We start from the raw sequence: 14,753 nt of genomic DNA on the forward strand, positions 1-14,753 counted from the left end.
TTTGGCTGCAAATAATATAAAATCATATCTACTCTTTCTAAAGACAGGATGGTTTCAGTCTTGGCTAATAGAATGTATTATTGTCATAAAAGACCAGAGTTCCTTCCTTCCTTTCTTCTACTTGATATCCTCAGCTGTTAATATTATCTCCCCCCATTGTCAGAAATGAATGCAATAGCGTCACGTGTAGTTATAATAGCATACAGGGGGAATAACGTGTCTGCCTCTTTTCAGGAAAACCTTTCCTGGAAGTCCCCCAAGTGACTTGGAATTCCACATAATTGCTATGGCACCATTATAATTCTCTTTCCTGGATTGGAGGAAGATCCAGACAAACCTGTGGATACATGCTATTTGAATCAATTGAGCTTGTGTTTAAGAGAAAGAACAGTAGGCTATGAGGGAGTTAGTAGAAGAAGATGTCTGTGAGTTGCAGTATTTTTCATATTAATTATCTTCTGTTTTAAATATGTCTGTCTTCAGTGTTACTTGAGAAGCCATTAGTTTTCCTCTGTGTCCCCTCTAGTCAAAGGAGCATTTTGTGCCTGCCTGTCTTTGGCCAGAGAAGAGAGAGGAGTATAGACCAAGGTCCATTGATGACAGGTAATTTCTCTTCAGTACTGACGAGCCAGTATAAAGCCATGCTCTCTTGTTGTGAGATCAGTAATACCAGTGTACGAAAGATAGTATTTAAATTTAGTTACCAAAGCTTACTTGGTAGTCCTTAAGGGACATCTTAACTTAAATAAGCCCCCTAATAATCATATGTAGTTATCTTGTTTGTATTACAAGAACTGAAAATAATTTGTTGAGAAGCATTCTCATGGAAATCTTATAATTATTTATTTTAGTGATAAAGGGAATACAGAAGACCATCTGGTTCTTTCAGACCTGTAAAGGTGCTGCCCTATAATTTCAGATGAAGCAGGTGATTTGCCAAGAGAATCGTTTGGGTGGCTGGAAGATAAAGATATTACTTAGAAACTCTTTTTTCTCACCTGATGTGCTGTGTTCCCTGCATTACACATGGCATTCCTGCAGCAAAGTACCAGCTTAAAAGACCTTATGCTTGTCAGTAAGAATGGCTGTAATTCAAGGTCTGAATTTTTTCCTGGCATTCTTCCTGAATTTTGAGGTCTTTAAGCTGTCCATATAGGGGTTGAACAAATACCCTTGGATGTCCTTGTGTTTACTTTAATGACTTTTGAAGAATTACACTGTAGTATCTCATGGGTAAATTTGTTCAAGAGACCTTGTTTTGTATCTCCTTCTCATCACATCAGCTGGGAAGTGGTTGCCTTTTGTATGCCAATCATTTACTTATAGGTATATTCAAAAAAATATTAAATTCACAATCCTTCCCTCAAGGATCTCCACATTCTACTGTGAAAAAGACAAGTGAATGAACAATGAAAATATAGTGTGATTTATAGCCCAGTAGAGGGAAGGAAATGTGCTCTGAGAGCAGGTGTGGGTCTGGGCAGGTCAAGAAATGAAGCCCAAGTTGAGTCTCAAAGGATAACTGAGACTAAATCAAGTTAAGAAAATAGGGAAGGAGGTTTTTTTGCAGATGGAGTGACATGAGCCGAGGCTTAGAGGTGTCAGAGAATATGGAATGTTTGAAGAATAGCTAGCAGTTCATCAAGTCCAGAGTTCAGAAAGACTGAAGATGGATGCTGAGTAATAAGTCTATACTGGAGGACAATAAGTATAATTGGAACTTTATCCTTAGGCAGTGGGAGTCATCAGAGGCTTTTCAACCCAGAGTGACATGATATAATTTATATTTCGGAAAAACCACTAAGGCTGCAGAATAGAGGGAGGGATTCGAGGGGGCGAAGAGGAACGGCAATGACAGTCAAGAGGCTGTTGCAGTGACCTAAAGAAGAAATGAGGAGAGCCTTGATTAAGGCAGTGGGGACAGACGAAAAAAGAAGTGATGTTTGTGAAATATGGGAGATAGAATTATTTTAGCCTTGAGCTTTTTGATCCAGGAGGTAAGAAAAAGGAGAGGAATTTAAAATGACTTCTCCATTTCTGACAGGGCTTGATAGATAGTGGTTCTAGTCATTGACATATGTCTAAAGGAGTTGGACCAATTTGGGAGTGGGGAGAGGATGAGTTCACCTTGAAATGTTTGGAAACCTAGTAAATGATTGCATGGAGGAGGCTGGAACTCACGCAGGAATTCTGAGCTAGAAAAATAGAGTTGGGAGTTTTTAGCATCATGTAAGCCGCTGACATGAATGAGGCTGCCCAGAGACTGTGTGTTGAAAACAGACTAAGAACAAGGTGCCAAGGAGGGTAGAGAAAGACCAGGTGAGAGTGTTGTTCTTGAAGCCAAGGAAAGAGAACATAATAACACTATTAAATACTGCTGAGAGGTCCAGTAGGGTAAGAACTGAAAAGGGATCACTGGATCTTTCAAAGTGATATATTTATTTTTATTTAGGTAAGAAATATCTAATCATAATGTAAGTTGAAATATATGTATATGTATACATACATATATGGTGAAAACATGTATATAGATACAGATATAGACAGTGTGTAATTTAAGAATTGCCCTAAATCCCATCTCCCAACATAACTACTGCTAAAATTTTGAAATATATATATTTCCAGACTTCTTCTATATGCAAATATATTCTCTATATCCAGATATGTCTATATATAACAAAATGAGTTCCTACTATAAAAATATGAAACACTGCATGAATTTGCTTATCATTCTTGCCCAGAGACCATGATAATCTTTTCCACATCTTTCCAATTTTAGTATATAAGCTGGAGAAGCACATGGTGTCCATTGAATTAAGCAACTAGAAGATCATTTGTAACTTTGCAAGGCAGATTTCAGTGGAATGGTGAGGGCAGTAACCAGATTGTTGTGGGATGGGGAATGGGTAGGTAGTGAGAAAATGGAAAAAGCATCCTAGACCACTCTTTCCAGAATCCAGGCTGTCGGGGCACAGGAAGTACAGAATGCCAAGAGAAGAGTACGGTAGAGAAGGGTGTTTTTGTTTGTTTGATTCTGTTTTGAGGGGGTTTTATTTTTGTTTTTTGCTTGGATAAGAATTTTCACTGACTTGAAGGAACCAGAAAAGGGGGATAAATTGAGAATACAAAGGATAGGTTGCGATTCATAGAATAAAGCCCTAGGAGGCAGGAAAAGATGAGACATAGGAAGGTGGAAAGAAGCCCCATCTTACAGTAAGGCAATTGGGAAGGAGGTGAGAGTGGAAAAAATAAATATATTGATTAGCTTGCAGTGATTACCTGAGGTAATTATGGTCACCTTAGAATGAAATGGATCATACCTACATATATTCAGTTATTTGCTGAAGACTTTTGGACATGCATGAACAAAGAACTGCCATATTGGATCCTTATATCCACTTGTATCCTAAGAGTGGTGCCAAGAGATGCATGTTAGAAAGGTCTAGTTTTCTCTGACAAACTGAAATGTCAGGAACATTTCCCCAAATGTTTTAGTTACCTTACATCATCTATTTGGGATCTACTATCCGTGTATTTCTGTGAAGCTTCTTGAAGATAGATTTTCTTAACTTGTCTGTCCCCTGGGACTTAACTACCTGCAAAGTAAAGTAGTTAATCTAGGGAAGTTGCATTGAATGTTGGGAAAAAAGATTTGGAACAAATCTTGGTTAAATTCTGTTAACCTTGGGATAATGACTGAGCATCTTGTGCTTTAGTGCCCTTATCTGTAAAATGGGGATGTGATCATATTGACCTTAGAGAAATGAGTGGATAGGATAAAGTGTTGTACGTGAAGTCCCTGAGGAACAGCTATTCAGCCTGAGTGATCAGCATGTTCTGGTGACCTCACCATTGCTATCTTGGATACATCTTGTCTCTCCCAGTGATCGAGGGCTCCCATTCAGTCCAGCACACCAGGATTTGATGATAGGAACATAAAACCATAAATAATGATAATAAACTTTTGCCAGTGGTTAGGTGTTTTCAATGAAGACGTTACTGTTGTGAAATGAGGAACTAAGTGGAAAGAATTGCTACCTCACAATGTGCAGACTTAACAGAAACCCATATGCACTTCCTAAATGCTGTTGTACATTTTATTTTTGTATTTGCAAAAGCATATCACCTGAGGTGTTTTTTGGCTCATAAGCACATAGTTAGGCTTGTGACCAGAAAGGAAACCTGGTTTATTGTATCTATTTTTCACATAATATTTTCTTTATCAGCAAGTGTAATAAGGGGATTTATCAGGGGCATGTATGCTGAGTACCACAGGTGCTCAGGTATCAGTTCTTGCTATAAAAGAATTCTAAGCAAATATGATTGCTATATGTGTTATGACTTTTCAAGACTGACAATTCAATAGAAAGGAGCAAGGATAACAATGCAAAGGAATTATCTCCCATTTACTATAGTTCCCCCTGAATGCACAACACTGTCTGCTCACATTAGACCTGGTGAATAAGCCACTTCTGCTTGGGAGACTGAAAGAGATGGGGAGTAGAAGACTTCGATAATTTCTGAGTTTCTGCAACTTAATTCCTTATTAACTCACCAGCATATGTGTAAATTTAACTTTGACTTTTAAAATACAGTAACTCACTAGAGCTAACCTAAAAAATGCAAGTCCTTGAGTACTAATTAAGTATTCTTATAATCACTTAACAATTTAAAATGGCTCTTACCTAAATATCTGCATTTTTTTTGTATCATATCTTAATATTATGATTACTTTGTTTTCTTGACTCTCTCTTTGACTTACTGGGATGCTTTTTCATAATCTGGTTCCTGTTGGTTTTGAGTACTTTTGTGGCAGCAAATCAAAGAGGAATTAATTATTTCCCCATTTTTCTGTTGCACAAACCATTCAGTATATGTGCTGCCGAAGCGAGCACTGCACAAACCATTCAATATTGCTCCATTGGTATGTACAAAATTTGGAAGTGCTGTTTGTTGCCTCTCTGTCTCCTAATCAAAGTGCCCTGTTGAAATGGGAGGATGATGATCTTAGAGATGTGCCTTCTCAGCTGAGCTCACCTCTGAGCACTCCTTTTGAGGAATGGTTTCTGTTTTTACATTCTGACAAGCTAAAGCAGTTTTCACCTCACACCAATGAGCATTAAGCAAGTCTGAAACACCTTGATGTTTCCCATTGCTTCTGTCTGGGCCTTGTACTCTCTGGGTGGTTAGTAGACATGCATGCAATGAATGGATAGATGATCAAAGATAGAAGGAAGGAGGGACTGGAGCATGTGAGATTTCTTTCCTATAATAGTGAAGGCATTCTGAGGGGGGAAAATCACTTTTAGTTTAGTTTTTCAGATAATTGGCATCTAAAGTGATGTGTTCTCAGTTGAAAAACCCTGCATAAAAGCATCAGTATTGTTATTTAGGTATCCTCATCTTTTGTGTGTGTTTGTGAGGCTTGAAGTTGGCAAAGAATCAAGTCCATGAATCCTCATAGCATTTTTATTAAATACCCAGCATTGTGCTAATCATTATGAAAGGGGCAGAGTCCCTGTCCCTGAGTGTATTAGGAGGACAAAAACTTGTATAAAGCAAATAGACAACAATATAGGCAATTTGTGTTCAAATTAAATACTGTGTAGTAGGCATTCTAATTAGATGGAATACAATGGAATTCAGGAAATGGCCAAGTCACGGGACCTTCGGGACAAAAGGTAGTTTGGGTTGGTGAAGAGAAGGAAGACTTCCTAAAACATATTGTGGTCCTTACCTGTAGAGCTTGCACAGTCCTTTGCAAAAAACTCCTCCAGTGGATCTTGGCAGTGAATGAAATATCAAAGCCGACCTCACTGGTTTGATGAAGGAAGCCCCAAGATTCTTTCTAAACAAAAATGTTTTATTATTAAAACATAATAACTAAAAACTAGTAATACAGTTAAAATAAGCACTGAAACCGTATTTTTAAATATGTAAATTAAAAGAATCCTGAATATAAATCATGTTTTCTAAACAACACCAAAATATTTCTTGTTTTAGGTTGCTAGTAAATACAGAGAAAAGAATATCTTTGTAAAATGTGTCTAGAAGATATTTTAAACTCTATTACTCTCTAGGAAAGGGACTCTACCATTGAAAAGATTTTTAAAATGATAAAAATTTGAAAAAAAAGGAAAAAAAGATAATTATCTAAATCTTGTTTTATATGTGCCTACCTAATCAAACATTTTTGAAAGCTTATAGACCAAACACCCTATTTATTCTGTAGATGATGGGAAAGAAGTAGGAGGCATCTGGGTGGCACAATCAATTAAGTGTCTGACTCTTGGTTTCAGCCAGGTCATGATCTTAGGGTCCTAGGATGGAGTGCCACACTGGACTCTACTCAGCATGGAGTCTGCTTGGGATTCTCTCTCTCTCTCTCTTCCTCTGCCCCTCCTGCTCATGCTCTCTTTCTCTAAAAATAAATACATCAATTAAAACAAAGGAAAGAAGTAAAACATTGATTTGTGTCCTAATGAATTTATAACAAAGTGGGTGATGTAAAAACTAATGTCCAATTTTTAACAATGAGTCACTTTAGAAAAAAGTAAACTCTTGTGTCACTGACTGTACACCCAGTAGCAGTTTAGGGGTTTGGGAAAAAATGAAACGGGAAGATGTCAATATTTGCATACCGAAGATGAGAAAGAGGGTGTTCCAGGTGGGGACTTCGGAAAGTGGCATGAACCAGGTGTTACAATGTGGTCCAAACCTGATGGAAACAGATTTTTGCTAAGGAAATAAGATTCAGTAGACCTGGGTCAGAAAGTGGAGTGCCAAGCCATGCTGCAAGGAGGATTTGCAAATCCTTGGGGAAGAGAATGAAGCAATCATTTTGGTCTCTTAGAAAAGAAGTATATCAGATGATTGGTTTGGACTGAATTATATTAAAGAGACTGAAGATAAAAAAGAGTAGTTTGGTGATTATTTTGCTCTAATCTGAATATGAAATGTTGAGATTCTGGTGATGATAAGAGTTATATAAGCATTGCATATGGAAGTCTAATTTACAGGAGTTTGGAAGGACATAGAGTCAATCAGTTGCCAAAGAAGCTGTGTTCCTGTTAAATAATTTGAAGTTACTTATGGACTATAGAAAGATACTTTCTCAAAATATCTTATCTAAAATATTAATAGTCTTATTCTCAGTGTTTGGAATCTACTTCCCAAATCTGTATTCATTGTTTCTGAATGATAATATGTAGAAAAATGTTTCCCTTTGGTCAAGTGTATTTTGTTTAGAAAAACTGAGTCCTTGTTGGGGACTTTGGAAACCTAACAGAGCATACAGAATAAGCAGTGCCTACCTGAATGTCACGTATTTTTATACCCAAATGGAAAGCAAGCCATAATTTAGGAGTAGATTGAGTTTCTTTTTCCTCTAAAATGAATTTAAATGATGAGACTATGAATGCAGTGAAAATAAGGAAATGAATTTGACAGATACTAGTTTTCATTTTGAATTTCAAAGTACTGGCTTTCTATTAGCATACTCCAGGAGTAGTGAATTTCTATTAAGTTGGCACATAGTTTTAAATTTTATGAGTATGCTATTGTACGTGTAAAAACCCATTTCAGTAAGTTATGGACATGGTTATTTCTTTTTTAATCAGCAGGCTCTAGGCCATATATTATTAGTCTAAACTTGTCATGCTGAAAGTCTTGAAGCCATGGAGCTTTCTTCCTATATTCCTTTTTGGTGAACTTTTGTTTATTTGGGTAGAAGAAATAGGCTCGGAAGAGAATATAATACTATTTTCAAGAAATGTTAAGGTATCTTTTAGCAGGCATTTATGCTTAAACATGAAGTGTTAACTACAGCCTTCTTCATTAGACTGATATTTTTGTCCTGTAGCATCTCTTTTGTTAAATGTTTTGTTAAGAAGTATGGACTTACCATAAATAAAGGTCTTGCAGATATTTTAATACTGACATGTAGTGTTGTAGTGTTCAACTTTGTTTATCAGCCACAGAGCTAAGTGCCCCCCCATAACTGCAAATAATGAAAAACAGTTGGAAATTATATATCACTTCAATTTTGAATTCGAATGGTGATAGATCCTGTAATTGTACCTGTGACTTGTGTCTTGGGTCTTCTCTCAGTTCACAGAGTCAGGGCTTTGAATGGTTATTATGTAGAGGACAGTGATGGTCGGTATGCTGTCTCTTTTTTTTTTTTTTAAGTATAATTTTTTATTTTTTATAAACATATATTTTTATCCCCAGGGGTACAGGTCTGTGAATCACCAGGTTTACACACTTCACAGCACTCACCAAAGCACATACCCTCCCCAATGTCCATAATCCCACCCTCTTCTCCCAAACCCCCTCCCCCCAGCAACCCTCAGTTTGTTTTGTGAGATTAAGAGTCACTTATGGTTTGTCTCCCTCCCAATCCCATTTTCTTTCATTTATTCTTCTCGTACCCACTTAAGCCCCCATGTTGCATCACCACTTCCTCATATCAGGGAGATCATATGATAGTTGTCTTTCTCCGCTTGACTTATTTCGCTAAGCATGATACACTCTAGTTCCATCCACGTTGTCGCAAATGGCAAGATTTCATTTCTTTTGATGGCTGCATAGTATTCCATTGTGTATATATACCACATCTTCTTGATCCATTCATCTGTTGATGGACATCTAGGTTCTTTCCATAGCTTGGTTATTGTGGACATTGCTGCTATAAACATTCGGGTGCACATGCCCCTTTGGATCACTACGTTTGTATCTTTAGGGTAAATGCCCAATAGTGCAATTGCTGGGTCATAGGGCAGTTCTATTCTGTCTCTTTGTAGTCAAAGAGGAAATGAGCTTACAATGAGCAAAGTTAATGGAGGAAAAATAAGAAGCAAGACTTTACCATAGCTAAGCCACTAGGTCAGGCCATTTCTACACCAGATACCTCAGGAAGAGTCCCCAGTACTGCTGTCCCCCGCCTCCACTTGAACCTGGTTCCATTGCAGCAGAGCATATTTTGGTGGAATCAGTATGACTTCTGCTTTGCTGGGATTGGCCAGCACTCCCTATAGGGAGGGATGAAAGATTACTCCATACTTTGCTGTGAAAGAGAGGAAGAGGCAAGGGGGTCAATGCTCAGAGAGGAAGACCCTTTGTTCTTCTTTGCTCCCGCCTTTATTGGTCTTTCAGGATAATCATAAATCTTTATCACCATTTCTCGAGGGCATGATGTTTGACAGGAGGTCTTACTGGATTAGGAGGATCTATTTGTGGGAAGGAATGACATACTAAACTGTATGTTCTACGGTTCTGCCAAACATAGTCTAGGGGACAATGCATATATCTCTTAGATCACAGGGCAGCTGTTGGGGCTAAGAAAGCTTCAGGGAAGGTAACTCCCTGTGACATTCCTAGGGCAAGAGTGGTCATGCAGGCATGGGCACTCCAAAGTCCTATGCCTTCCTCCAAAAACCTTCCTTGTACCCAGTGGCCTCTGTGTTACATTTTAGCAAGCCAGGTATTGTTGCAGATTTTATGCTCTACATCAACCCCAACACCACTTTCTAGGGATATTGAAAGGTTATCAAATATCCTTCCCTGTCTTTGTTTCTTACTGTCTACACCTGCCTGTGATATTTACATATACACATATTCTCCTCAACTCCAAAATAAATAAATAAATAAATAAAATAGCCCCCCCTACAATAGGGTACCCAGATATTGGAGGTATCTTTATTAACAACAGAAAATTAGAACTACTATTGTGTTTCAAGTAAAATATTTGGGAGACTTTTTTTTTTTAATGTTCAGTTAGCCAACATGTAGTATATTGTTAGTTTTTAACGTAGTGTTCAACAATTCATTAGTTGTGTATAACACCCAGAGCCCTCCTTAATACCCATCACCCAGTTATCCTATCCCCCACCCCCAAACCCCTCCACAACTCTCAGCTTGGTTCCGAGTCCAGAGTCTCTCATGGTTTGTCTCCCTCTCTGATTTCTTTCCATTCAGTTTTCCCTTCTTTCCCTTATGGTCCTCTGTGCTGTTCCTTATGTTCCACACAAGAGTGAAATTTTTATAGCCCTCAAATAATACAAATTATTTAGGAACACTTTTTTGGGGAAATATTTATTCTCTATTAAGCCAATATTGGTTGACCTTCATTTCTGCTTCTGGTGAATTGAGGTGGGGGTGACTCTCTCCTACTGTACGTTACATTCTTCACAGCGGTCACTACAATGACAGCGATTCAAATAAGAAAAGGTGTCTCCCAGGAGGAGCTATTAGAACCTCTCGGGAGATTAGGGGTTGGTTCACATGTTATTTGATGAGCCATATGTGATTTAAATATGACATTCTACTTTCCTGTTGAAAATAATTTCAAGGCTTTGGATCTCCTAAAAAGTGTAAATACCTTAAGAAAGGTAAAATAACAATGGCAATGAGAGTGGTAATTATAATAATAACAGAGGAGGTATTATTACTGGTCCTGGGTCTCCAAAAGCTATCCTATGTGTTCCTGATCCATGTTCCCTTGTTAGCAGGCATCGTTATGGTCTCTTTACAACAGTGGTTCTCATAGTGTGATTCTTGGACCAGTAGAATGAGCCTCATCTGGAGATTCTTAGTTCCACCTCAGATCTGAAGAATCTCAAATTCTCTGGATAGCTCCTGGCAGTATGTGTATGAACATACCCTCCAGGTGACTGCGATCCCACACAAATCTGAGAGCCACCTGTTGCTGCCGGACATCTTGAACTGGACATTAACACAGACAACCTAAAATTGCGTATGCAATTATTTCATTGATTTTTCAGAACAAATTCACGAATTATATCAGAGCATTACTGTCCTTATTTTACAGCAATGAAACTGAAGCTTAGGTTAAGTAATTGGCTCAATATCATAGGTGTGGAATAAGTGAATAAACCCCACTATTCGTCGTTTCCTTCTTCTGAACTTGTCTGTCAGCCAAAGCTAGTCTGTCATCTGATAAATCCTTACAGGGTTTGTTGACAGTAGTGCTTAGTGGTGGTGGAAAGATTGATTTATGAAGAGAATCTGAAGCTGGAGCCCTATGGAGGGAAGGCAGGTTTGGGTGGCCTCTTGGGCAACTGGAAAGCATCCTGGACCATTGTTTTACAAAAGAACAGTGGAAGGAATGGTGAGAACTTGGAAAGGGGAGGCAGAGAGTTCAAAAAACATTTTCCAGGAATGCCTGGAAAGGGGAATCTCTGTAGTGAATTATATACTCCATTAACATATTTGTCATGGGAAGACATTCCCTGGAATAGGCAATCTCGAGGAATTTTCTGTCAGGACACTGTCCAAAGAAACAAGGCATTTGACCCTTGGCTGTTTATAAGTGACCTCATTTTACTCTGGCTTTTCTTTTTGTCGGGTATTGCTTTTTCTGTTGTAAGTGACAAATGGTTGCTAGCATCCTGGCCCATGCTTCTTCTTTACCCCCATGGACAGAGAGTCTGATATTATCTAAGTTACTACTCTACAGACTATGTTGGCACCTGTTATGGATATGCTGTTTGATATTTTCTTACTTTTCAAGAAGAAAATCTTCTCAGAGATTAAATAAATTACTAAGAGTTTCTTCTTGGGCTTATAAAATCATGATGTGGAAGAAGACAGACTTGCTGTGTTTCATTACAAGGCTTGTTTTTCATTCTTTCACTGTGTCCAGTCAATGTTTTGGGTCTCCTTACCAAAAGCAAGTAAAATAAATGTTTTTCTCCCTTTGAGTTTTGAAAAAAACATTGAGCATTGAAAAGTGTATTTGCTTTCATAAAATCTCATTTGTGGGCAAAACAGACTACATTAATTGTACAGATATGTAGCGTGGATTTGAGACAATGTGTCATTCCATCCTTGGAAAGATGAAAGGCGGATGTGTGTGACTAAACATTTGATTTGTGCTCTGCCCTTCTCATTTGAGTCAATCTGGTTGTTCCACTCAGAGGAGCGTCAGTCTGGATCTTTATTTTTAATGGGTGCTTCCCTATTCCTTCTAGAAATTTAAAAAAAAAATTGCCAGAAGAATATACTTAAAGTTTAGAGGATAATAACAATAATAATATTTCCAGAAATGTTTTCTATCTATTAAGTTATTTAATTATCACAATAACCCTATAAAACACTTACCCTCATTTTTCATTTGAGGAAACTGAGGCTCAGGAAGATTACCAAATTACCTAATTTGGACAACATCATATTGTTGATGAATTATAGGGCTTTGATTCAAACAAAGCCTATTTGCTATCATTCTGTTAGCTGTTGCTGAATAATTGTTAATGGCAAAATCTCAGTGATATACAACAGCAAGCATTTAATTTTTGATCCTTTTTCTGTGGTTTGATTGGGAGCTGGCTGACTAGACTTGGCTCACCTGGTTTGGGCTCCAGCTGAAGTGTGGTTTCAGGTTTGTTCCTTATGTCTTTCTTCCTTTTGGACCAGTGGTCTGGCTGTACGTGACTCTCATCATGTATGGAGACAGTAGCACAAGAGGACAAGTCCAACCACACAAGTATAGTGCAGATATCTATTCAGATCATATTTCCTAACATGGCTCTGTCGAAAGCTCAATATCAGTGAAGTGGAGATGTATTCTCTTTTCATGGGGGTGAGGGATGGAAGGGGGACTGACTATTTATAGAATAATCATTTGTTCTACCTTCAAAGCCTATGTATTCTTTGCCCTTCTGAATTTATAAATATTGAAAGCACAGGTGGGATGACACTCTTGATTGGGAGTTAGCCATCTTGTCATGGGGGTCACACACTGTCATTTCACCTGACTGCAGTTGCCCTAATCCTGTGCTCTAGAGGGTATATGACTATTTTTCTCTTCTTTGCCATCATCTGTCCTTACTAGCCCTGAAGGGGAAGATCATCAGTAGTTGAATCTAGAAGACTAACATTATGATCATTAATGTAAAATACAATCATTTTCTTCTTGTTTATGTAATCTAAGGGCTTTGATGTGGAAAATATTTCTAATACAAGTTCTAGTACATATGGTAGAAAGCAGTCAAGTGTGTGCCCTAAACAGAAGGATATAAACTCTTCTCCCAGACACAATGGATTGTAAGGATTATACCAGCTCAGGTAGTGCAGCCAAAGGAGTTTCTTACCTTCTTCTACCTCATGCTCAGTAGCTAGCTTGAATCTAGGATGCTCCTCAGTGGCAATGCAATGGGAATTTTCTTTTTACATTTATAATTTTGAAATTTTTTTATAAACATAAAACATATTATTAGCCCCAGAGGTACAGGTCTGTGAATCGCCAGGTTTACACACTTCACAGCAATCACCATAGCACATACCCTCCCCAATGTCTATAACCCCATCACCCTCTCCCAAACCCCCTTCCCCCAGCAACCCTCAGTTTGTTTTGTGAGATTAAGAGTCATTTATGGTTTGTCTCCCTCCCGATCCCATCTTGTTTCACTTAATCTTTTCCTGCCCCCCAAACCCCCCACGTTACATCTCCACTTCCTCATATCAAGGAGATCATATGTTAGTTGTCTTTCACTGATTGACTTATTTCGCTAAGCATAATACCCTCTAATTCCATCCACGACGTCATAAATGGCAAGATTTTATTTCATTTGATGACTGCTTAGTATTTCATTGTATATATATATACCACATCTTCTTATCCATTCATCTGTTGATGGACATCTAGGTTCTTTCCATAGTTTGGCTATTGTGGACATGCAATGAGAATCTTACATATCAAGGTCCTGTGTTATGAGCTAGAGATTTTGCAGTACTTATCCCTCATGCTTGGTCCTTTAGCTAATTTGGATATTAAACCAAATTATGAAAATATTATAGGGTAGAAGCAGAATTCCTAGTTTCGTTCCAAACCATATCAAGAACTTAATGGCTGGAAATAGACCATTGAAAATTTCTGTAACTGGGTTTTCCTCTTCAACAAATTAATACCATATAAATTTTCCTTGCCTTTTGCTTTTGTATCTTACCTGTGTCACAAGTGGCTGAAAAGATTAATCCCCCAAAAAATAAATTAAGTCAAGTGTTTTGCCCAGCAGTTCATTTCCCTTCATGACTAGATTTATAAGGGCTATGCAACCTTCAGGACTCAAGGCTCTAACTCTGCTTCTTGGCTTGAGGTCTTGGTTCATTTCTCCCATTTCTGCCTGATGCATGCTACTGTCTCTGATGTGATTGTCCTAGCATTTCTGTTTCTCACCTCAGCATATTTTGAATGTCATTTCTTTATTGTTTTGCATTGGAAAATCCATAAAAGATTTAATGTGCTTTCCTTGGTCCCCCAGCTTATATGCACAAGCATGTTCATATAACAATGGTGATTTGCTACACAGTCTCACTTAGTGCCTTTCTCTGTTGTGTTAAAATGACTTTGCTGCTAGTTATCCAACTTCCCTACAGGGCTTCCCTCTATATCATCATTTATTTTGCTACTCACTATTGAGTAGCAAAGCTTGAAAAAGGCTTTCAGAGAACCTCACCCAGAAATTTGTAATAACTGTGTCATAGGTACTGGACCAAGATGACTCAGGTAGATGTGGCCTCAGCAGAGACAGTGGTATCGCCTGCATGCAGAACGCACCTGGCATTTTCATCCTTCCATAGCACGAGAAGATGTGCTGCCCAGCAGCAGAATTCCATGCATGTCAGACCTACCATTTGGCAGTTGGTAGTGTGAATGGGAATGTGTAAAGCGTTTTTAGGTTTTTGGAGGACCGGCAGCTTATCTGTGCCAACTATTGTTGTGAAGGAACACA

General features: G+C 38.2%; 1 protein-coding gene and 1 non-coding gene across 7 annotated transcripts in view; one reads left to right on the top strand and one right to left on the bottom strand.

Moving 5' to 3' along the window:
* Positions 1 to 14,753, top strand: part of CTNNA2 (catenin alpha 2) — a 1,142,447-nt gene that overhangs the window by 126,073 nt on the left and 1,001,621 nt on the right. The window contains exon 1 of one of the 6 annotated variants that reach the window (XM_059188198.1): positions 10,671 to 10,756. The exons of the other annotated variants lie outside the window; for them this stretch is intronic. The gene's annotated coding sequence lies outside the window, so the exon portion shown is untranslated. Of the gene's footprint in view, positions 1 to 10,670; positions 10,757 to 14,753 lie in introns of those variants that run through there. 6 annotated transcript variants of the gene reach the window in all.
* On the bottom strand, positions 2,697 to 2,799 carry LOC131808705 (U6 spliceosomal RNA). The gene has a single exon (XR_009344912.1). It is a non-coding gene; the product is annotated as a U6 spliceosomal RNA (small nuclear RNA).

The sequence above is a fragment of the Mustela lutreola genome, chromosome 9 (genome assembly GCF_030435805.1).
Source record: "Mustela lutreola isolate mMusLut2 chromosome 9, mMusLut2.pri, whole genome shotgun sequence".
Classification (NCBI taxonomy): Eukaryota; Metazoa; Chordata; class Mammalia; order Carnivora; family Mustelidae; genus Mustela; species Mustela lutreola.